This window comes from Lissotriton helveticus, chromosome 11 (assembly GCF_964261635.1).
Source record: "Lissotriton helveticus chromosome 11, aLisHel1.1, whole genome shotgun sequence".
Taxonomy (NCBI): domain Eukaryota; kingdom Metazoa; phylum Chordata; class Amphibia; order Caudata; family Salamandridae; genus Lissotriton; species Lissotriton helveticus.
The window spans coordinates 473,915,262-473,937,862 of record NC_136072.1 but is presented as its reverse complement, the minus strand read 5'-3'; positions in this window follow the sequence as shown (position 1 = coordinate 473,937,862).

Below are 22,601 nucleotides of genomic sequence, written 5' to 3'. Positions count from 1 at the left end.
ATGTAGAAAGTGGCAGGCACCGCGCGGTGCCTGCCGCTTTCTGCATACAAATGCAGGGGGGTACCATAGGTACCCCCCATGTGCACCCCCCACCCCCCCTTCACCTAGGGGGCCCGCAACCGGCCCCCGCAGTGAAGTTACACATGCTTTTCCACGGCGGAAAAGCCGCCGCGGAAAAGCATGTTTCAGAGCCCATCCTAATCTGGCTGACGGTGTCTGAGAGACACCGTCACCATATTAGTGCTTTTCCGCCGCTGTTGTGAGCCAACCGCGGCGGAAAAGCTGCGGACGGAAACCGGGACCCACCAGCCATCCTAATGTGGCGGTGGGTCTTTGGTGGGTCCGCAGAGGATTTTCGGCATCCTCCATCCTAATGAGGCCCTTAATACCGTTCCAAAAATATGTAATTGTATATAATATTGTTGTATTTACTATGTTTAAATAACTATAGTTTTTTTAATTAGTTTGATAACTATTAATTATTTTAGAATTATAAAGTATTAGTTAGTTTGATAACTATTCATTATTTTAGTATTATAAAGTATTAGTGTTCTTACATTTGTGTTTAATTTGTTTTACTATAGCTTGTGAGTTGTTATATATTTTAAAAACAAAATAATTAGAAATTCTTAATTTAGTAGCAGGCTGTTGGACTTGTAGTGAATTAGGGAGGTATGTTTTTAATTATGTAAATTGTTGTTTTCATTTATAATCCATTTTTATGAACTTCATTTTGCAATTGTTAATTAACTCTATAAATTAATTAATTGATCAATAGCTTTCAAATTATTCCTTGATTTTTATTTAGTTGTTAAATAGTTTATATTTTTATTAATTAGTATTAATTAATTTTAATTTGATTAATTGTTTTAATTTTAATTGTGTTTAACAATTAATTTAATGTCATTCATTTTTATTTGTTATTTTAATTGTTGGTGTTTGTTTTGATGGGAGGAATGTGTTTTATTTAAAAAACAAATGGTATTTGTTTTTATTTGTAATATAAAATTAGTATTCTTTAACCCGTTGGCTGTTTCCGCTTTTTTGCGGCAGTGCGGCTGTTTTAAAAAACGGGCGAAGTCGCGTCGGCCATTGGCCGACGGCAGCACCAGCGAGGTAGTGCTGCCGTTGGCCAATGGCCGACAGCAGCAGCCAACGGGTTAAATGTAATTGATTTCTTTTATTTAGTTAACACGTTTTTTTATTTTAAATAAGTTTGAAAGGTTTAGTCTATATTTTAATGGTTTAGTTGAAAAATTAGGAGTGGAAATAGTAAATCTGACTCCTTCATAGTCCAACGTTTTCCCTACAGTTGCTGGCATTGAAGTGAGAATCCTAAAGCTAACCCCTCCTAGCTGAACACTTCCCCTACTTATGCTTATGTTGGAGTGGGAATAGTAAATTTGACCCTTTCTAAAGTCCAGTACGTTCCCTACTGCAGCTCAGGTTGGAATGGGTATAGTAAATCTACACCTGCCAAAGTGCAACACTTTCCCTACTTTTGCTTTCATTGGAGTGGGAATAGTAAATCTGACTCCTCCAAAGTCCGACACTTTCCCTACTTTTGCTTACATTGGAGTGGGGATAGTAAATCTGACTCCTCCAAAGTCCGACACTGTCCCTACTTTTGCTTACATTGGAGTGGGGATAGTAAATCTGACTCCTCCAAAGTCCAACACTTTCTCTACTGTTGCTTAGATTGGAGTAGGAGCATTAAATCTGACCCTTCCAATTCCTACACTTTCCCTATTTATGTTGGAATGGAAGCAGTAAATATTACCCCAATATCCAATAGTCCAACAATATCCCTACTGTGGATTAAATTGGAGTGGGAATAGTAGATATAATAATAATAACCCCACCAGAGGCCAACACTTTCCCTACTTTTGTTAAGTTAGGAGTCGCTATAGTAAACTAACCCCTTTGAAGTCCAACACTTTCCATACTTTTGCTTACATATTAGTGGGATTAGTAAGTGTGATCCCTCCAAAGTCCAACACTTTCCCTACTTTTGCTTACTTTAAAGTGGAAATTGTTAATCTCACTACCCTAACCGAAGTACAAAACTCGCTCTACTTTTGATATATTTGGAGGGGGAAGAGTAAATCTGTCTACTGCAAAGTCCTCCGTACCTCTGCTAATTAGGAGTGGTAATGTTTATTTTATATTTTTATTATAGCTTTTTAAAAATTAGTTTCAAATGAAAAAAAATTCAATTATGTGTATTTTTTATTTTAAGCTTATTATTTTTTATTTTATTTTTTATATTATATAATTTGCTCTGTGTTTTGTTATGTATACATGGTTATATCATTATTACTAATCTTTTAAATGTAATAGATTTTCATTGTTTAAAAATGTTTTGGGTTTTCAAAGTGTGCATTTTTATTATTGAATCTTATTTTATATTCTTTTTTAAACATATTTATTCATTTGCAATTTCATTTTTTTTTTAAACTTTAAAATATGAATTCATTTAAATATAAAGGTGTATATATAGTCAAATCTAGACAAATGCTGCAGCACTCAGGACACAGCAGCCATGGACGCACGTAGGACTTTTCTAACAACAAAGATTTATTTGAAAAAAGACAGGCAGAATAGTCAAATCTATATACTTACCTGTTTTTGAGGATATTCCAGTAGGTGATATTTTTGTCTCAACAGAACGTCCGCCTGCCACCCTATCGGGAATCGGGACCACCTGACGGGTTGTCGGCGGTCCCGACATAGGCATTACAATACGACCACCACTACGGTTGTCGCAATTCCTGTATTTTGTATTGTGGTGGGTGCTGCTGACTGCAGCGCCTGCTGCACTGCAAAATATTGACACTGCACATATCCCTGCACTACGTGGCAGGCACCATGTGGTGCCTGACACATGGCTCAGGGATGTGTAGAGTGCCTACATCAGAGGGCCAGGGAGGAAGGGGGGAACTGGTACGGGGCCGCAAAGTCCCTTTCCACCAGCCTTTTCATGGCGGATTAACCGCCATGAAAAGGCGGGTGGGCAGGGACATTGCAATGCCTACATCGATGCCTGTAGGCACCGCCACCATGGTTGGGACTACAACCCCCTCTACTGCACCAGCGGACTCAAGGACTCAAGGAGCCCATCGGATGCGTGGCGGTCGGTCTTTCCGACCGCGAACACACCGCCCACCATCCTAATGTGGTGGGAGGTGATACAGTCACCGATGTCGGTGAGACCACCACCGACGTGCTGTCGGTGGTGGTCTCACCCCCATCGTAATTCGGCCCATAGATCTTTATCACTATACTGATTGGCTGACGTGTGTTCTTCCACTGATCACTTTTAGGGAACTTCTTTTTTCTTAAACACTCAATGAGAGTGTATGTACTCCAGCTGTCTCCTGCGTGCTTTTCTCAACCCCCAGGTTCCTTGTTGCGCTCTCATGCATGTGCTTCTCCCCACCATCTATGTTGTTCCCTTCCTCCCACACCAGGCTTTATTTTTACTTTACGCCCTCCCTCCACTTGCTCAGTCAACCTACTCCTCCATTGCTACCCCCAACCTAGGTGGTCTGCTGGTACCTCCATATCAAATAAAAAGAAAAGGCACTTGTGCACAACTTCGTTTTCTTTAATTTTTTAATTTACAGATCCATCATAGATCATTAAATAAAAAATGGTGCCAATGCCATTTTGTAGGTACATGTATATGTTCTAACGCATATACGCTCCTACATCATTACGCATTCTCATGCTTACAAAATGACACTGTCATACCTCGCACTTTGTTCCTACCTTTGTCCATGCTGCACAGCACCGACAAGAAGTGCTTTGTGCCAATGCCTTACAACATCGCCAAGAGAATTGGCAACGGCAATCGGTACAAAGACGAGACCCATTGGCTTTGCCAATGCTTATTTCAGCTGGTTTACAAGCTTGTTGATGTAGGTTCTAACCTGTATATGTTAACTATGACTTTTCGTGAAAAATCTATTATTCCACTGCTCTAGGGTGCATCCTAGTCCTTCTGGTGTTGGGCTATTCTGAACTTGCAATAACACACCCAAGCAAATGTTCACTCAGGTGGCAGCTTAAAAACCCCACCAACAAGACATTGCACCATGTTCCCCATCCGCTTTCCCAAAAGCAGTCTCCCTGACATTACTTAGTACGTGATATCTGCTTGTCCAAGTTTGATGAATATCCATCTGGCTGGTTGTTGTTGCTGCGTGCTTGAGTTTGAATGAGAAAATAACATTTTATCCAAGTCACATCTCTGTCTAAGCTGCAAAAACACTTCCCGTTATCAATTTAGGACGTTAATATCTTTTTTTGAGTTTTGTGCTGATTCGTGGTACGTGACAAACGTTAACAATAAAAAAACGCTCGTTCTTTAGACTAATAAACTTAACCCAACATAGAGTCGCTAATAGCCACCCTGTACTCGATTTTTAAATGGAAGCGATATGTAATGAAAACATCTCTTTTTTAGGGGGACCATTTTGAGCACCAGCTTTGTGTCAATTTATGAGCACCTGCATCCGTTTTCATTGGCGGTGAGCAGCACCACTATTGCTGGGCTAGTTGGGAGACATGTCAGCCTCATTCATGAAAAAATGTGCTTCTATAAAGTTGCTCGGCTTCAAAGCGCTGTAAAAAAACGCTTTGTTACATATCGCAATCGGATCGATTTTATTGGCCTCGAAAAGATAAAAATTAAATATGCCCGGCGGTCACCCGTGTCCGTACAGCATGGTGCCCGCAGCAGTTGCATTAACCAACCAAGCTGTCTCCCCCAACCCCAACAAAAGCGATTGCATAGCGAGAGAGACAGACAGACACCCCATCAAGAGCAGCGAGACCTACTTTTCTTCAGACATACGGACTGGAGGGGGTTGGATTTCAAACAAAAGCGATTCTAGGGGAAGCTTTGGAGCAATTTTTTTTCTTGGGTCATATTCAGGGCACCAGTCACAAATTGTAAACGGGATGTATGTTTTCAACTTACACAAGCCGCAAACACCGCCCATTTATGGTTGATGCCCGCAAGGCACGTCTATGAAGTGAGATTTGATGTCAGTTCACGAGTTAACCCTTTGTGCGCAGGTGTTGCTTGTTAGTGACGCCCCATCAGCCCTAATCGCTAATACAACTCTTTAAAGATAGAGGACTCGAGTATGTAGCATAAAAATATGTATAGCGAAAATGATTTTTAATTTTGGTTCTAGAAGCAAAACTGTTCACCTCCTTTGAGGGGCGGCGGCTCATGCAAAACTAGGCTCCAGAAAGTCCAAACCAAATACATTAAGTGGTGTGAGAGAGTCGGATGCTTTGTCTTGTTGGGAGTGGGGGTGGGTGGGAAGTGGCGGGAGAGCCCCTGAAACCAGGGGAAAACGCTCAGTCGCTGATGTTCAATAGGTTTGCGACATCCGAGAATGATGGGGCTGTAACCTGAACTGAACACAGTGCAGGCAGCGTCATAAATACAGCAGAAGTAAAAAGAAAAGACCTGAGGGGACGGGTAACAGCAAAAGGCGCGGATGTGCACGTGGGAGGCCAGGACGAAACCACCTGCATACATCAGGAGGGAGAGACGGCGGTAGCCGGGGGCAAAGGGGAACACCTGCAAACATACAGGGGAGCTGGCAATCCGAGGCAAAGAGAATGGCTGACCTGCATATGTCAGCAAGAGCGAGGCACTGCCAGACTGAGGCAATGGGGTACACACCTGCATACAAGAGAGTCAAGGGAGGGGCACAGGAAACCGCAGCTGCAAGACGGAGGTGTCCTAATGCAACTGGACAGAGACACAGCCAATCCGAGGCAAACACGCCAGCCATGCCAAGTACCACGCATCTGGCGTGACACTAGCGCATTTTGTGTGCAATGGTGCGTATCACCGCACAAAAATGTGAGGTCACGCATTTCTAGCTCCTCCTTGACAAAACAGCCGGACCTGCATATATCAGCAAGACTGAGGCACTGACAGCATGAGGCAAAGGGGAACACCTGCATACAAGAACCCAGTGCAGCGACAGTGGAAGAAACAGCAGGAGCCAGAGTGAGATGTCCCTTTGAAGCAGGACAGGGGCACAGCGAAGCAGAGAATCACCAGCATCCAATGAAAAGAGGGAACACATGCACACAGCAGGAATTAGGACAGGGTCTGATGACGTAGAACAGCAACAACTGGTAGACAGATATCCTAAGGAATTTGGGGGCCCTGGGCCAAACATATTTTCAGGGCCTCTGTTTGGAACAGCATTGAATTTATGATCCAGTTTCAGCATTATCATGCCCACTTTGGCTAGGTCACTGACAGTGTACAGACACACTCGCCCAAATTCTAAATGTGTTTACATCTAATATTCAGGGATAGTGACCTGTGTTTTCAATACTGTAACACAGCAGCAGCTCACTGATATTACTGCAAATAACCTTGTGACACCCTCTCATTTCTCATAAGTGAGGTCCTGTTTTGATCTAAAGCATGGGTCTTCAAACTGTGAGGTGCGACCCCCAGGGGGGCCGTGGAGCGATGGAAAGGGGGTCTTGCCTTCACAGTTACACTTCTGCCCAGGCCCAAGGGCTTCAGTCCCCCTCCTCCCTCATCGTGTGTCTCAGCCGGGCTGCTGCTGCAGTGAAACTCGAGCTGCTGGGGGCTCGCCTGGGCAGTGTCTGGAGTCATCTCCAGCCACCCGAGTTTTTCACAGGTTTTTAAAGACCATTTGCATATTTACATGCCTTTGTAAACTGGTTACAGAGGCTTAGTTTTTTTGCCTGGTTCCAGTACCCCCTGGGCCCCCACTCTGCCTGTTCCTTACATTTGTATTTTACAATGACTGTTGTACTGTGAGAATGCATTTAATGAAAAGGTATATAAAGTAGGGTTGTCAAAAGAAAAAAGCCTGCCTTTTTTGTTTAAAAAGCCTGGAAAGACCTCCTCTTGACACTTAATAGACTTTTAAATACAACGGACCACGCACGCAACCTGGACTTCATCCTGGACTCCTCTCTCTCGATGACCAGACAAGTCAACGCCGTCTCATCATCGTGTTTCAACATCTTACGCATGCTCCGAAAGATCTTCCGATGGATCCCCACCGAAACCAGGAAGACGGTCACCCAGGCACTCGTCACCAGCCGACTGGACTACGGAAACACCCTCTACACCGGAACCACAGCCAAACTGCAGAAAAGACTCCAACGCATCCAGAACGCCTCCGCACGACTCATCCTGGACATCCCCCGACACAGCCACATCTCCGGACACCTGAGAGACCTGCACTGGCTCCCCGTCAGCAAGAGAATCACGTTCCGACTCCTCACCCACACACACAAGGCCCTCCACGACCTGGGCCCCAGGTACCTCAACAACCGCCTGACCTTCTACACTCCCACCCGCCAGCTACTATCGACCAGCCACGCCCTCGCCGCCGTTCCACGCATTCGAAGAGCCACCATGGGAGGAAGATCCTTCTCCTACCTGGCAGCCAAGACTTGGAACTCCCTCCCCATCCACCTCCGTCTTACCCAAGACCACCTCTCCTTCAGGAAGCAACTCAAGACCTGGCTGCTCGAGCAGTTGCGGACCCCTCTCCCCCAAGCGCCTTGAGACCCTCCGGGTGAGTAGCGCGCTATACAAATTTCTTGATTGATTGATTGATTGATTATGCAGTCCTTATGTGACTTTTCTGTCTTTTTTCTCTTTGTCAGTCATGGATCATTGAGGCAGCCCTAGAACACAATTAAAAGTGCTTTCTATTTATATTTGCTGTTCAAAGTAGGCACAGATAAGTGCTGAAAATACAGCTTTAGGTGACTGCTTAATTTTGTACAGACTGCGCCATCAAAATAATCTGCTGGCAACCCTAACCGTAGGGCTGTAAATTTGTTGCAGGATCAGCACATTATTTATTTCCTCCACCCTTGATTAATGCCGCAATAGTTTAACTTAGATCTTAAACCCTACGCCGCCGTCAATAACATGTTGAGTTACTTCAAGTGTCTGGGAATGCACCCTGCATTTAGACAACTCGCTCCTCATTTTCGCCCTTCACTTTCACACTCACCCTGCACTCACACTGATCACCCTGCACTCACACTGATCACCATGCACTCACACCATTTACCCACTCACCCTGCACTCACAGTGATCACTCTGCACTCACAATGCACTTGCGATGTTCACCCTATACCCCACCCTGCAGTCACACGAATACACTACTCATCCTGCACTCCTGTGACACTTCACTCACCTGACCCCCTCACTGCTCAATATGCAACTCACTCAAACAAGCCCATCAGTAATCATACATTCGTTCGTCCCATTCTGAACTTGCATTCGCACCTAAATTCATAAATTCATACGCCACCTCACTCACCCTGCGTCACTCCTCTTACCCTAATCTCGCACTGTTGCATCGCTCACCGTGCACTCACATGGGCACTCTTGTCACCCACACAGTGCGCAGAGGGTTAATGTGCCTGCTACAAAGAACGTGTACCATGCAGCTCACAGAACTGAATGTGAGTAAATTATGAGTAGCGCTATAAAAAATGAAATTTTTGTCAGAAAGGTGCTATAGAGAGATGAGGTGCATTGTTGGTGAGTGGCAGTGAAGGAATTCATGGAGGAGAAGGAAACGGGGGTGGGGCACCAAAAAAGACTGTTGCACCGTGTGCGACCAGTGTTAGGACCTGCCCTGGCTGGGAGTGTTAGTCCCCTCCGAATTTCTGATCTAGTGACCCCTGCTTCTGGCTATTATTATTATGTACATTTGTAGTGCTCTACTGTTACCAAAAGATGTCCTGGGGCTAATAACCATCTGCTGCCTGTAGGCAAATGAGAAACACAGAAGGAGAAGGAGAACCAGCCAAATGGGGTAACCTACTGAGCATAGAGAAAGGTTTTTATATCTTCCTAAAGGATAATAGATTCTTGGTGGAGTGAAGCAAAGGAGGGTGCAAATTCCATAACTGCGCGGCCTGCACCAAAACAGCGAGACGGACAACCCATGCCTTCTTGAATTAGGGAACAATAAGCAGAGTGGCACGGGCCAAGAGGAGCATACGGGTCCGGCCCGTATGCTTGGTGATGAGAGATGAGGATAAGAGAGGACATCAAGGGAGTGAGAGAATTCGATTGAAAAGGTCAGGGATGAGGAGAAATGTGAATTGCTGAAGAGAAGTGTGGACACGCAAGAAGTGAGTGTGAGCCAAAGGTGAGGGCTTCTGTTAGAACAAAGGGGAGATGTGAAAGTTGAATGGGGGGACTGGAGAGGTGTAAGATACAAATAGACAAAAAATTGAATGGAGAGACGAGGTGAATGAGAAGTGCTGAGGGGCACAGGTGGTGACGGGGGCAGAGAGGCCATGAGATAAATGCGAGAGACTGTTAGAGATGAGGGCAGTGAAAAGACAGAAAGGCAAGAGGTGATTAAAGGTGAAGTGAGAAGTTGAATGGGGAGAGTTCAGAAGTTGTAAAAAGGGGTGAAAGAAAATGGCCTGCAAAGTGAGAGAGGGATCCGGGGTTAGGAGAGGAGAGAGGGGTGGGAGAGAGGGGGTGAGAGGAAAGCTGCATGGGTAAACTGCATAACTCTGCACAAAACCGGCAGATTTTTAAGGGACCTCTGCTTCTCCTGGCCAGGTGAGCGTCTAATGTGGCAGCACGTATTTCTGCGGAGTGGAAGGCCCTTCTCAAAGGTTGACTAGAAATCTTTCTGATGGTAATTGCTGTATTTTGGTTATAAACGGGTACTGATGGGGTGAAATCTTTCCTAAGTGTTACTGTGTGTAAAAAATGTCAAAATAAAGAAGCAATGCTATCCCAAAATACGGGGCATCACATAACATTACTTACATGTTCCTCCCACACAATTTAGTCAAGCCTGTCGTGTAATTTGGTCCTCTCCTGCCTCATAATTCTAATAGTCCTGCCTACAGGTTTAGAAGTTTTTGTCAGGAGGGGGTCCTTACGCCTCAAAATGTTGACAGGGGGTCTCGGCATCCAAAAGTTTGAAGACCTCTGATCTAAAGAAACCTTTTTCTATGGATGTTGCATGAAACATAAACACATTTCTCTGCAAAATGCCTATAGCAGATTTTCACACATCACCCACATTAAAAATAATTTAATGAAAAATGGAATTTAAAACAGTCTGCTAAAGAATCAGGCAAAGTCAGGATTAGGATAAGGCTTTCTGCAGAACAGAACTGTCTCCATCAGGCCCCCACTCGAAAGGCTGTGGCACTGGGCCAGAACCCACTTTGCCCATGCCTTAAAACGTCTCTGGACAGAGGGCTGTAGGTAGAAGAGCTGGAGCGTAGGCAACCAGAAACAAGTAGAACTGTCTATCTGAAGCAGGAGAGAGACATAGTTAGAGGAAACTGGAAGCCTCTGCGAAAACAAGGAAAGGTACACAAGAAGCAGGAGCAAGAGGCAGCTGTAAAGACCGACATACAGCAGGGCCAGGCACAGCCAACGTGGGTAAAGGGAAACACCTGCACAAATCAGGAAATGAGAGACACAGGCAGTCAGAAGGAACTGGAATCAGCTACATACAGAAGGAAGGAGGCACCCAAAGTAGCGACATACAGCACAGAAAAAGTATTTGTGCAGCAGCAGGGCCTAGGCACAGGCAGATAGAATCACACGGAAGAGTGAAGCACAGGTATGCAGATAATTCTGAAAGCATTTCTAGAACAAAAATGTGCAAGAGTCAACAGCAAGAATCTGCCTACAGCCTGGGGAAATGGAATTTGGCTTACAGGGACAGTTGTAAATACATACATGCAGCCAGGGCTGGACTGGGAATCTAAAACAGACCTGGAAAATTGTGGCAGACCTGCCCCGTACGGTGCATAACAAGTGCAGCGAGTGAGCCTGAGCTCTACAAAGAGTGGTTTTGTGGGAGCTCCCTCATTTGGAGAAAAATGGTGCATTCTACAACACAATTGTCATTATATTTCTTTATTTATTTATGTAAGAGTTTTATATAGTGCTGGCAAGATCTGAGGGTATCAGAGCACTTTGCATCAGTTCATGTTCAACAGATAACGCCTATAAACAGAGCAGCAGAATCGAATCAAGATATACCATGGGTTGAGCATGATGGAGGAAAATAACAGGGAAGGAGCACAAGGAGAGCTAGGGGTAAGGTCATGTCTTGATGGGAGATTGATGTCTGCTTTTTGAGATGTTGGTTGAGGAGGAGCTCCTTAGCTGTCTTTTGAAACTCCAGAATGAGGGGCTTGTCCTGAAATATAATGGAATGGTGTTCCAGAGTTTTGGGGCAATACTCGTGAAGGAGTGTGCCTGTTTTTTAGGTCTCGCCTGTCGATGCGCATGCGCATCGAGCTTGCGAGCCTATTGCGGCTTAAACAACCTTTAACTAAGAAGCAAGGAATCGTGGCGATTCCTTGCAGTGCCCGTGACTTTTAAGCTCAATGCGCATGTGCATTGAGCTTAAAAGCGCGTGCACAGCCGCAATCGCCGTCTGTTCCCTCAGCCGCATTCCTCTGACACCTTTTGAAGTGAAGCTTAGCTTCACTTCAAAGGCCCGGCTTCTTAACACCCACATGCCGCTCTCCCCGCTCCGCCCCCTCCCCTGCCCGCCTTGTGCATGTTGCATCATCACACAACTTCTCTTCACGCCGTTCCTGCTTGCAGCTACCCACCCCCTCCCCTGCCCGCCTTTTGCTTCTTAACACCCACATGCCGCTCTCCCCGCTCCGCCCCCTCCCCTGCCCGCCTTGTGCATGTTGCATCAGCACACAACTTCTCTTCACGCCGTTCCTGCTTGCAGCTACCCACCCCCTCCCCTGCCCGCCTTGTGCATGTTGCATCATCACACAACTTCTCTTCACGCCGTTCCTGCTTGCAGCTACCCATCTTTCGCTCTTTAATTACCTCTGCTTTTAAGGTCTCACCCCAGCATAGACGAAGATAAGATAAGTAAGCCACTGTAAGCTACCGGTTTACCGCTGCTTGCACCCGGTTCACTGCTGGTGGCATCCGAGCAGGGCGACACTCGCCATTCATTGACGGTGCTCCCTCTCTGCGGTACCTACCCGACTCTGCTTAGCCAGGGCAGAGTTAAAGGCTTGCGCTTGACAGGGCACATTTGCCCTGTGCGTTCTTCAATGCCCAGGGCTTTCTTCAAGGGGTCTGCAGTACACAGTGCTCAGAAAAAAAACTGCTGTGTGGTGTGCTTTATGCAAATTACATGTTTGCAATGCACACATTGTCTTTACAAATATCTTTCTAGTTTCTGGCTTGTTTTCGTTGCTGTGGAGTCTACACGGTGTGAGATTGTGACTAGTGGTCATGCAGCAGAAAGCAGGACAATTTTCACTGAGTGCCAGTCTCCGCAGTCCATCTCGGCGCTCGTAAGTGACCTCATGTGTCCTTGCTTGAGGAGTTTTGTGATGGTAGTCTCTCAGTGACATGCGTTTGATGGTCTCTTCTTCCTGTCTCGCTTCTGTGTATATCTTTCCCGATGTCTGATGGCTCAGTGGCCTAATTTTCAAACTCAGGAATGTTTTTCCCAGTGCCACAGATTCACGTCTTAGTCAGATCGCTGACTCTTTAATTCTTATACCTCAATGTTCCTTTTTTTTAATCAACCTTATGTTTCATTGAACACCTATATTTTAAGCACCAAGATACCACAAAGGGGGGACATGTGCTTTACAATTACACATCACGTTGGCGTGTACAATTTTTTTCTCTCCACACTTCTCTTTTCTTCTCAGACTTTGCAGTCTCCTGCCTGTCCCAGATCCGTACCCTGCATCTGCCCCACTTTCTTTCTTGCTTGCATTTATTGCAGCTCTCTCCGCCCGTCCTTTCTTTACTCATTCGTTACTACCGTGATCTCTTGCTCTCCACCGCCTTTCACCCCCCACTCTAGTAATATCTACTTCTGTTCTCATTCTGTCTATGCTCCAGCACTCACTCACCCCCTCTCCCCATTCCTGCTCTAATTCTTCCTTCCCCCATTTCACTTCCGCTGCTCCCCTCTTCTCTTCCTTTCTCTCCTTTCCTCTTCCTCCTCTTGCCCACCTTCCTCTCCCTAATGCTTCTCCTCTTCGCCTCTTCTGCTCCTTTCTCTCTTGTCCTCTTCCTCCCCCCCCATCTTCCTTTTCTCTCTCCCACCGCCTTTCCTAGTTCCTCTTCCTGTGAATTCTTTGCATTCCTTCCCTGACTGTGCCGTCTGTCCTTGGACATTGTAGTTCTCTCAGCAGATGGACAACCAGTTTTGCAGTCCCCCAGCCCCAATACCAGAATCCTGTGGGGGAAATCCACACTAGGCTGCGTGATGTGGCTGATGCCCAGAGCCCTACCGGGGATTCAACCTGCCCCAGGATTTCCTCAGGAGTCTGAAGGGGACAATGCAGCGGCAGAGCTATTGCATTATTGATTGAGTGGTGATTCAGCCTTGTTTTTCCCTGTTGCCCAGATGTATATAATACACACAGGCATCTGTGAAATGCTGCCTTTCTCCCACGCTGCAGCTGTCTTTTATACAGTTATTATCGCATTGACCACAAGTGACCAGATCATTGCACTCCACAACACAATTCCCTTACACACCACAATTCCCCTATATACCACATACAGCCAGTCCCAGCCTCTTTCACTCTCTCTTCCAACTCTCTCCCCCCTCTCCATTTACTTACACAAATCTCGCAGAAACCCTAAGCAGCAGTGCCCGCACTATCAATCCTTCTGTTATGCCACATCTCTCAGCTTACATATTCCTTCGCTCTTTCTTTTACTCTCCACGTTTCTGCCTCTTTCACTCTCTCTTCCAACTCTCTCCCCCCTCTCCATTTACTTACACAAATCTCGCAGATACCCCAAGCAGCAGTGCCCGCACTACCAATCCTTCTGTTATGCCACATCTCCCAGCTTACAGATTCGCACTTTCTTTTCCTATCAATGTTTCTGCCTCTTTCACTCTCTCTTACAACTCTCTCCCCCCTCTCCATTTACTTACACAAATCTCGCAGATACCACAAGCAGCAGTGCCCGCACTACCAAGCCTTCTGTTATGCCACATCACTCAGCTTACATAGTCCTTCGCTCTTTCTTTTACTCTCCACGTTTCTGCCTCTTTCACTCTCTTCCAACTCTCTCCCCCCTCTCCATTTACTTACACAAATCTCGCAGATACCCCAAGCAGCAGTGCCCGCACTACCAATCCTTCTGTTATGCCACATCTCTCAGCTTACATATTCCTTCGCTCTTTCTTTTACTCTCCACGTTTCTGCCTCTTTCACTCTCTCTTCCAACTCTCTCCCCCCTCTCCATTTACTTACACAAATCTCGCAGATACCCCAAGCAGCAGTGCCCGCACTACCAATCCTTCTGTTATGCCACATCTCTCAGCTTACATATTCCTTCGCTCTTTCTTTTACTCTCCAAGTTTCTGCCTCTTTCACTCTCTCTTCCAACTCTCTCCCCCCTCTCCATTTTCTTACACAAATCTCGCAGATACCCCAAGCAGCAGTGCCCGCACTACCAATCCTTCTGTTATGCCACATCTCTCAGCTTACAGATTCCTTCGCTCTTTCTTTTACTCTCCACGTTTCTGCCTCTTTCACTCTCTCTTCCAACTCTCTCCCCCCTCTCCATTTACTTACATAAATCTCGCAGATACCCCAAGCAGCAGTGCCCGCACTACCAATCCTTCTGTTATGCCACATCTCTTAGCTTACAGATTCCTTCGCTCTTTCTTTTACTCTCCACGTTTCTGCCTCTTTCACTCTCTCTTCCAACTCTCTCCCCCCTCTCCATTTACTTACACAAATCTCGCAGATACCCCAAGCTGCCTCACTACCAATCCTTCTGTTATGCCACATCTCTCAGCTTACATATTCCTTCGCTCTTTCTTTTACTCTCCACGTTTCTGCCTCTTTCACTCTCTCTTCCAACTCTCTCCCCCCTCTCCATTTACTTACACAAATCTCGCAGAAACCCTAAGCAGCAGTGCCCGCACTACCAATCCTTCTGTTATGCCACATCTCTCAGCTTACATATTCCTTCGCTCTTTCTTTTACTCTCCACGTTTCCGCCTCTTTCACTCTCTCTTCCAACTCTCTCCCCCCTCTCCATTTACTTACACAAATCTCGCAGATACCCCAAGCAGCAGTGCCCGCACTACCAATCCTTCTGTTATGCCACATCTCTCAACTTACATATTCCTTTGCTCTTTCTTTTACTCTCCACGTTTCTGCCTCTTTCACTCTCTCTTCCAACTCTCTCCCCCCTCTCCATTTACTTACACAAATCTCGCAGATACCCCAAGCAGCAGTGCCCGCACTACCAATCCTTCTGTTATGCCACATCTCTCAGCTTACATATTCCTTCGCTCTTTCTTTTACTCTCCACGTTTCTGCCTCTTTCACTCTCTCTTCCAACTCTCTCCCCCCTCTCCATTTACTTACACAAATCTCGCAGAAACCCTAAGCAGCAGTGCCCGCACTACCAATCCTTCTGTTATGCCACATCTCTCAGCTTACATATTCCTTCGCTCTTTCTTTTACTCTCCACGTTTCTGCCTCTTTCACTCTCTCTTCCAACTCTCTCCCCCCTCTCCATTTACTTACACAAATCTCGCAGAAACCCTAAGCAGCAGTGCCCGCACTACCAATCCTTCTGTTATGCCACATCTCTCAGCTTACATATTCCTTCGCTCTTTCTTTTACTCTCCACGTTTCTGCCTCTTTCACTCTCTCTTCCAACTCTCTCCCCCCTCTCCATTTACTTACACAAATCTCGCAGATACCCCAAGCAGCAGTGCCCGCACTACCAATCCTTCTGTTATGCCACATCTCTCAGCTTACAGATTCCTTCGCTCTTTCTTTTACTCTCCACGTTTCTGCCTCTTTCACTCTCTTCCAACTCTCTCCCCCCTCTCCATTTACTTACACAAATCTCGCAGATACCCCAAGCAGCAGTGCCCGCACTACCAATCCTTCTGTTATGCCACATCTCTCAGCTTACATATTCCTTCGCTCTTTCTTTTACTCTCCACGTTTCTGCCTCTTTCACTCTCTCTTCCAACTCTCTCCCCCCTCTCCAATTACTTACACAAATCTCGCAGATACCCCAAGCAGCAGTGCCCGCACTACCAATCCTTCTGTTATGCCACATCTCTCAGCTTACAGATTCGCACTTTCTTTTCCTCTCAACGATTCTGCCTCTTTCACTCTCTCTTACAACTCTCTCCCCCCTCTCCATTTACTTACACAAATCTCGCAGATACCCCAAGCAGCAGTGCCCGCACTACCAATCCTTCACACACGCAACGCCACTCACACACGCAACGCCACTCACACACGCTACGCCACTCACATACGCAACGCCACTCACACACGCAACGCCACTCACACACGCAACGCCACTCACACACGCCACTCATCCACGCAACGCCACTCATCCACGCAACGCCACTCATCCACGCAACGCCACTCTTCCATTTGCAAAAAGAAAAATGTCTAACTATTCTATTGCGAGACCTATTGCATTTCCAATGCTTGTTTTGTTTTTGGGCTTTCAGTGGAAATGAGGAGCAGGGTGTTAAAGCTACTTAGGTTGCTTGCTTGATATGCCTTTTTGAGGTTTGAGGCAAGGTAAGCTGGGTTCCCAGTGTGAAGGGCTTTGTGAGTGAGACAAGCAGTAGCGAGCTTCAATTGGGAGCCAGTTCAGTTCTTTCTGGGCAAGGGTAATATGATCATATTTTTTTATTCCTATGACCATTCTGGCTGCTTCTTTGACAGTGGTTCTAAGGGGAGCAAAGTGGGATTTCGGGTTTGGACATAGCCAACAGAAGCAAATATATCCACCTCCAAGACTGGGTTAAATACTGTCCAGCTTCAAGGAGATGTGCAGGGCCCATGCATTTGATTGCTCCTGTTATTGTCCTGTGGAGTGGCCATTGGTAGGGTGGCCATGGATTAAGAAGGGGGTTGTTATCTTCCTTTCTGGGTGGGAGGTTCCCCTTGGATGACTGGTTGTGATCTTAAAGGGAGAGCTTGATCTTTACGATTGTATCGTTGAAGAAATTGGCGGTTTTCACATCATTCTTTGGAGGTCTGAGGGTTTATCAGGAAAGGCTTGGAGGTTTGTTTTTTGATGATACTGAAAAGCTGTTTGGGGTAGTTTTTAGCCTTGTCTAGAGTATTGAAGAAGAAGGTGGCTTTTTCATTCATGGTATGTTTTTTGTAATTCATGCATTCCCTCCTGAGTTGGGCCAGGTGGGCTGTGGATGGATTTGCTCACCATAGTCTTTCTGTCACTCTGCGCTTTCTTCTTTCAGCTTTGATGTCTTTATTGAACCAGGATCTTGAGGGTGTGTTTCTCTCACTTTTCAGTTTCAGAGGGGCTACTTAGTCCAGTATGGAGGATATTGTTGAGTTGTAGTGGGTAGTGTGTTCAGTTGTTGAGAGGTTGTCTGATGTGGAGGGGAGTAGTGATTCCATTCTTTCTACGAGGTCCGCTAGGGAAATTTGCCTTATGTTTCTCGTCCACCAAAGAGTTTCTTATAAGTGAATTGGGTGGTGGAACATATTGTTGATGTGGAACAGAATGATGTTGTGATCCGACCAGTTGACAGGGAGGATGTTGTCAATAGTTAGCGTTTCTTCTTGAGCAATGACAGCATCCAGGGTAGAGCCTTTGTTGTGTATTTTGCCTTTTCAGAGCTGAGAGAGATTCTTAATAAGTAAGAGGTCCTTTAATGAATGGATTAGAGTATTGCTCTAGTCCTTCCAGTGAAGGTTGTGACCCCCTAGGATTATGTATCTGGCATGTGATAGTGCGCAGTGTGGTATCAGATCTGCTAGGTGTTCACTGAAGGAGCATATGGTACCTGCTGGGTGTTAGAATAAGTGGCAGTTTATAGTCCTGTTGTCGTTCATCCTTAAGGTGTCTGTTTTAACCACTTTGATGTTATTCTTGTGGATAATGGCGATGCCTCCACCATAATGATCCTTCCTGTCTTTCTTGATAATTCAAAACCCCAGTGGGACTAGCGTGTCCATATTTTTTTTATGATGACAACATCAGGTGGGATATCTTTGTGGCATGTGGGTTCAAAATCTTTTCTGAGCCTTGTTTCTATAATGAAGGTCAGGTCTTGTGTTGTCTCTGAGAGCAGGTCAAAGATGTTAAAGTGACTTTTATACATGGATCTTGCATTGAAGAGTAGGCATTTTAGTTGTGTTTCTTTCTTCTTTATGTCCTGGTGCCTTGGAGGCGATGTGTGGTGTAGTATGGGCAGAGGTGGAGGGGCATGGGGGTGTATTGTAGTTGTGAATTTTGGTGGAGGTGAAAGGTAGGTTGAGAATTTTGAGATATGTTTGTGTGTGTTGGGGCTTTTGTGGTGGGTAGTGGTGTTGTAACAGTTGTGTAGTCTGGTTATTTGGGCAGAGTGTGGTTAATTGCGGTGGGAAGGTGCGATTAAGCAATCTTGTGATAATATGTTCATGCCTTGCCTTAAGTTTTTGTTTCCTTCAGGCAAGTGACTTTGTGTTAGTAAGTTGTCTGGCTTGTAGTTATTGAATAGTTGTATTGTTTGTGATATGTTGTGTGGGGTTAATGGTGTTTTTTTTTTGTTCAGCAACCAAACCCTAAGCCCCAAGAGGCGAATCAGAAAACAGGTACAGAAGCCACTAAAAACCCTTTGTCTACAGATAATGTAACATCAAACTGGATTGGCTGTGCAAAATGGGTGCATTGGGCCCAATCACTAGGGATGAATTAGGTGTGCAGAGGAAGAAGGGGCTACTGCTTAATCTCACAATCTCATTGGTTACAGACTAGTCTAATACACACTTTCCAGTTCCTCTTCAAAATCTGAAGGTAAGACCCACTTTAAACTACTAAACAATGCTTTCGTGCACTTCCAAAACCTGCTCTTTCACACTAAAAATGAGTTGCTAAGCCCACTCGCATACTCAATTGTACCCACAGAAAGCAGAGGAAAACACTTTCTACCCACTCCACCTAGGGTTTTGTTGAATCGGTGCTTCCCAATGTCGTAGTTATACTCTAATGGAATGTGGGGGAAGTTGGAATGCGGGGAAATGTCATGAGTTGGGAGGACAGCTGCGGAGCTGGCTGGCAGCACCCTCCTGGTGTTCTTGATGGCTTGTAAATAAATCCACTTGACTTACCTGCACCTCATTTGGTCCTCGTTTCAGGTTTGTGTTCAGTTAATCTGTCCTTCTTGCTTACTCTGGGAGAGTGGGGGTTGAATCTACCCTATAAGAACCTTAATAACAAGCAAGTTAGACAGTAAATTGTGCAGCAGAAGTTGTCTGCTCATAACACCTTTCATGCTGGCCTTTCTGTGTGGGCTGCACAGGGCTTGCAGTAGCATGGACCTCTAAATGGAGATCCTACTGAGATTTACCGTGTTTACAATGCTACTTAAATTATATTACATTTGGCTCATTCGTTTAGTCCAGTTGCTTCTATATCCACTCTTTCCAAATGTCTCACCCTGTTGATACTGTAATCTAAATTTTTTCCCCATACCTCATTTTGTACAGTTTATAGAACCCCTAATCGCTCCTGGAAATTTGCTACTTGTTACGCACACTCTTATCACACAAAACTCGTGAGAGATTTATGCAGACACAGATACTATAAAATGGGCCTTGTTCCTGTATAATGGATACAAATTTGTGAAATGTAAAAAGGCATAGTCTTTGTAAATTAATACCTGCTTGAAAAGGGGATCTCATAGCCGAACAGCTGACAGTCAGTGAAGCAATGTGTTGGCTCTAAACCATAACACGATATTATTAAAGTCTTTCCATGCAGCAAATTTTCTTCTAGCAGGAACTTCAAAGAAGTAAACAGAACCGGGAACAGCTGACAAAGACACACGTTTCCATTTTGCAAGCCAAAGATGCTGAACAAGCTTTACCTTATGCATGCCAAGAACTTGAACAATTCTGCAGTAACCTCTGAAGCATGAGCAGACAGATAGCTCTGTCCACTAACACTTCCACCCATTCTGAACATACTAAAAGCAAAATGGTCCAGTATGATGCTTGCTAGACGTTATGACCTAGGTATACTAAAGCCCTCCAAAAGCATAGAGCAAGGCAACATGGTGCATGACATTTACTTTCCAACACCACAGGCACTTTGGGCCTAATTTAGAATTTGGCGGACGGGTTACCTCGTCATAAAAGTGCTGGATATCCCATCCACCGAAATATGCCCATAAATGCCCCAAGACGTCATTATCAAAAAACCCTCATCCCAGTGAAGAAATGAACTATGCCAGAAGGGAATACAATGAAAGTCTAGATAAAAGGAAAGCTGAACTTAGAAGTAAATGCTCGGATGATTTGCTAACTACAGGGAACCAAAGAGACTGTGTCTAGTTTTGTAAAGTCATAAATAATCCCTTTATCTAGGGTTATCAAAAACTTTCCATGGTCTCTCGCATACCAATGGAGACATGGGTATATAATTTTACAAACATTTTTAACCCAGGCAATTCTGAGTTCATCCCTATTTTTAGGGGAGAAGTACCTTATGATGAGCAGGCTGCCTTACAATTCAGGCTTTCTGTTGATGTAAGGGAATTTACTGCATCAATTAATCTTTCTCCACCTGGGAAGGCTCTCTACATATTTTAAATAAATGGAATGCCGCTCAGGGAGGGACTTGCCTCTATAGTAGGACACAGGGCTGTACCCATTTTACTCCATGTGGCTGAAGCTGCTTTAATCTCTAGAACCACAATTGGCCTCCAATCTCTTCTGGATGCTTTTGCAAATTTTATGGATGATTTAGACCTTAAACTAATCATAACAAATCATATATTATGGAAATCGGGACACAAATATTAAAACCCGGGAAATTTAAACTAAGAGGGGCTGTCCTTGTTAAAGTGTCAAATTCTACATATTTGGGGCTTATTTTTGACGTCCGGCAGATTTTTGTTTTTTAGCCTCTAGGGCTAATCTGTTCCAAAGGGCCAAGAGTCTGTTTTCAACTTTGGATACAGACCGGGACACAAACCAGTGAAGGAGATTCTTAGTATTTTCAAAACGAAATGTATAGCAATAGAGAGCTTTAGGGCAGGAATTTAGGATTATAAGGACTCAGAAAAAATTAAACAAGCTGAAAATAAAATCTTGAGAAGGATTTTGGCCTCACCACAAGCCTCTTTAAATTTTATGTGCCATTTTTGAAGTTGGGCTTGATTACCTGGAAGACAATGTTAAAATAAGGCCTTTTACTGTTGTGATCAAAGATCTGGGGCAACCCAGAAACTGCAATCTCTATGGAGATCCTTCCTAACAAACTGTCATTGCCTTGCTAATGCACTAGCCATTCCTGGATATATTATTTGAAGGCCACATCAAGCTAACTAGGTCTTTCTGAGCTGTACCTCAACCAAAGGTCCATTGATGCACGCTCAAAAACTCTGGTGAAAGTGTCTATTTTTCAGTGACAGATGAGAAGTCTCTTGCAGGACTCTGAAAAACTGATGTCCTGAATCTCTAATGGTTTTATTAAGCTTACTCCTAATTTGGAGATTACTTACAGAATGTTTTTAGTACTGAACAGAGATTTTATCTGCCTCGCTTGCTCTTTAATAATATTCACTTTTTAGTTGCATTTCCACAACATGGCTCTTGGTCCACAACTCTCCGACTTGCCCATGTGATAATCTGTCTGATCAATGCACTTCGTGTTCTTCTGTGACCTTTACACTAGTCATCGCAGATGGTTTCTGGTTCCGATTTTGCGCTCTGCTAACATGAGACAATGTAAGTTGACCCTGTTCCTTTTGCCACAGTTAAGCAATGACAGTGTTTCTATTGCAGCCCTGAATTACCTCTGGTGTGCTCTGGCCACTAGGAAGTGGTACAAGACTTCAGCCTGAAGTTTAAATGCCTTGTTTTATTTTTATATTTTGGACTTTTATATGTATTTCTTTTTTTGCGATGATCTATACTACTATTATAAAGGAAGAACTTTGAACCTTTGAGGCGGGTAAACTCGGGAACCACAGCGCCAATCCACACACCCGATACATCGTTGTAATCGTCAGGGTGTGCAGATGGACATAGGCTATATAAACGTAATAAATATACGTTATTTAAAAAATGTACCGAAAAAAAAGTAGTCCCTTGGAAGAAGCCCCGGCCGCGACGTGCGTGCCCGACGTGAGGAGCGCGGGGAGGAGTGGCGTCCAGGAGCGCGAGGAGGACCGGCGGACATGGTGCGGGGAGGAGCGGTGAGGAGGGGCGGACAGGCGGTGAGGAGCGGCGGACAGGCGGAGAGGAACAGTGAGCGGCGGATGAGGTAGGTTATTTATTTATTTATTTCGGAGCAGTGAGCGGCGGAAAAATGAAGCAAAAATGAAAATCGTGAGCAAGAGGAAGCAAACGGAGCATTACAAAAGTGAGCCAAACGGTGCATTACTGGAGGAAAAAGTTACGTGTGCAGGTTACAAAAGCGTACATCGTGAGCAAGAGGAAGCAAATGGAGCATTACAAAAGTGAGCCAAACGGTGCATTACAGGAGGTAAAAGTTACGTGTGCAGGTTACAAAAGCGTAGAAAGTAAACATAGAGGTATAGGAG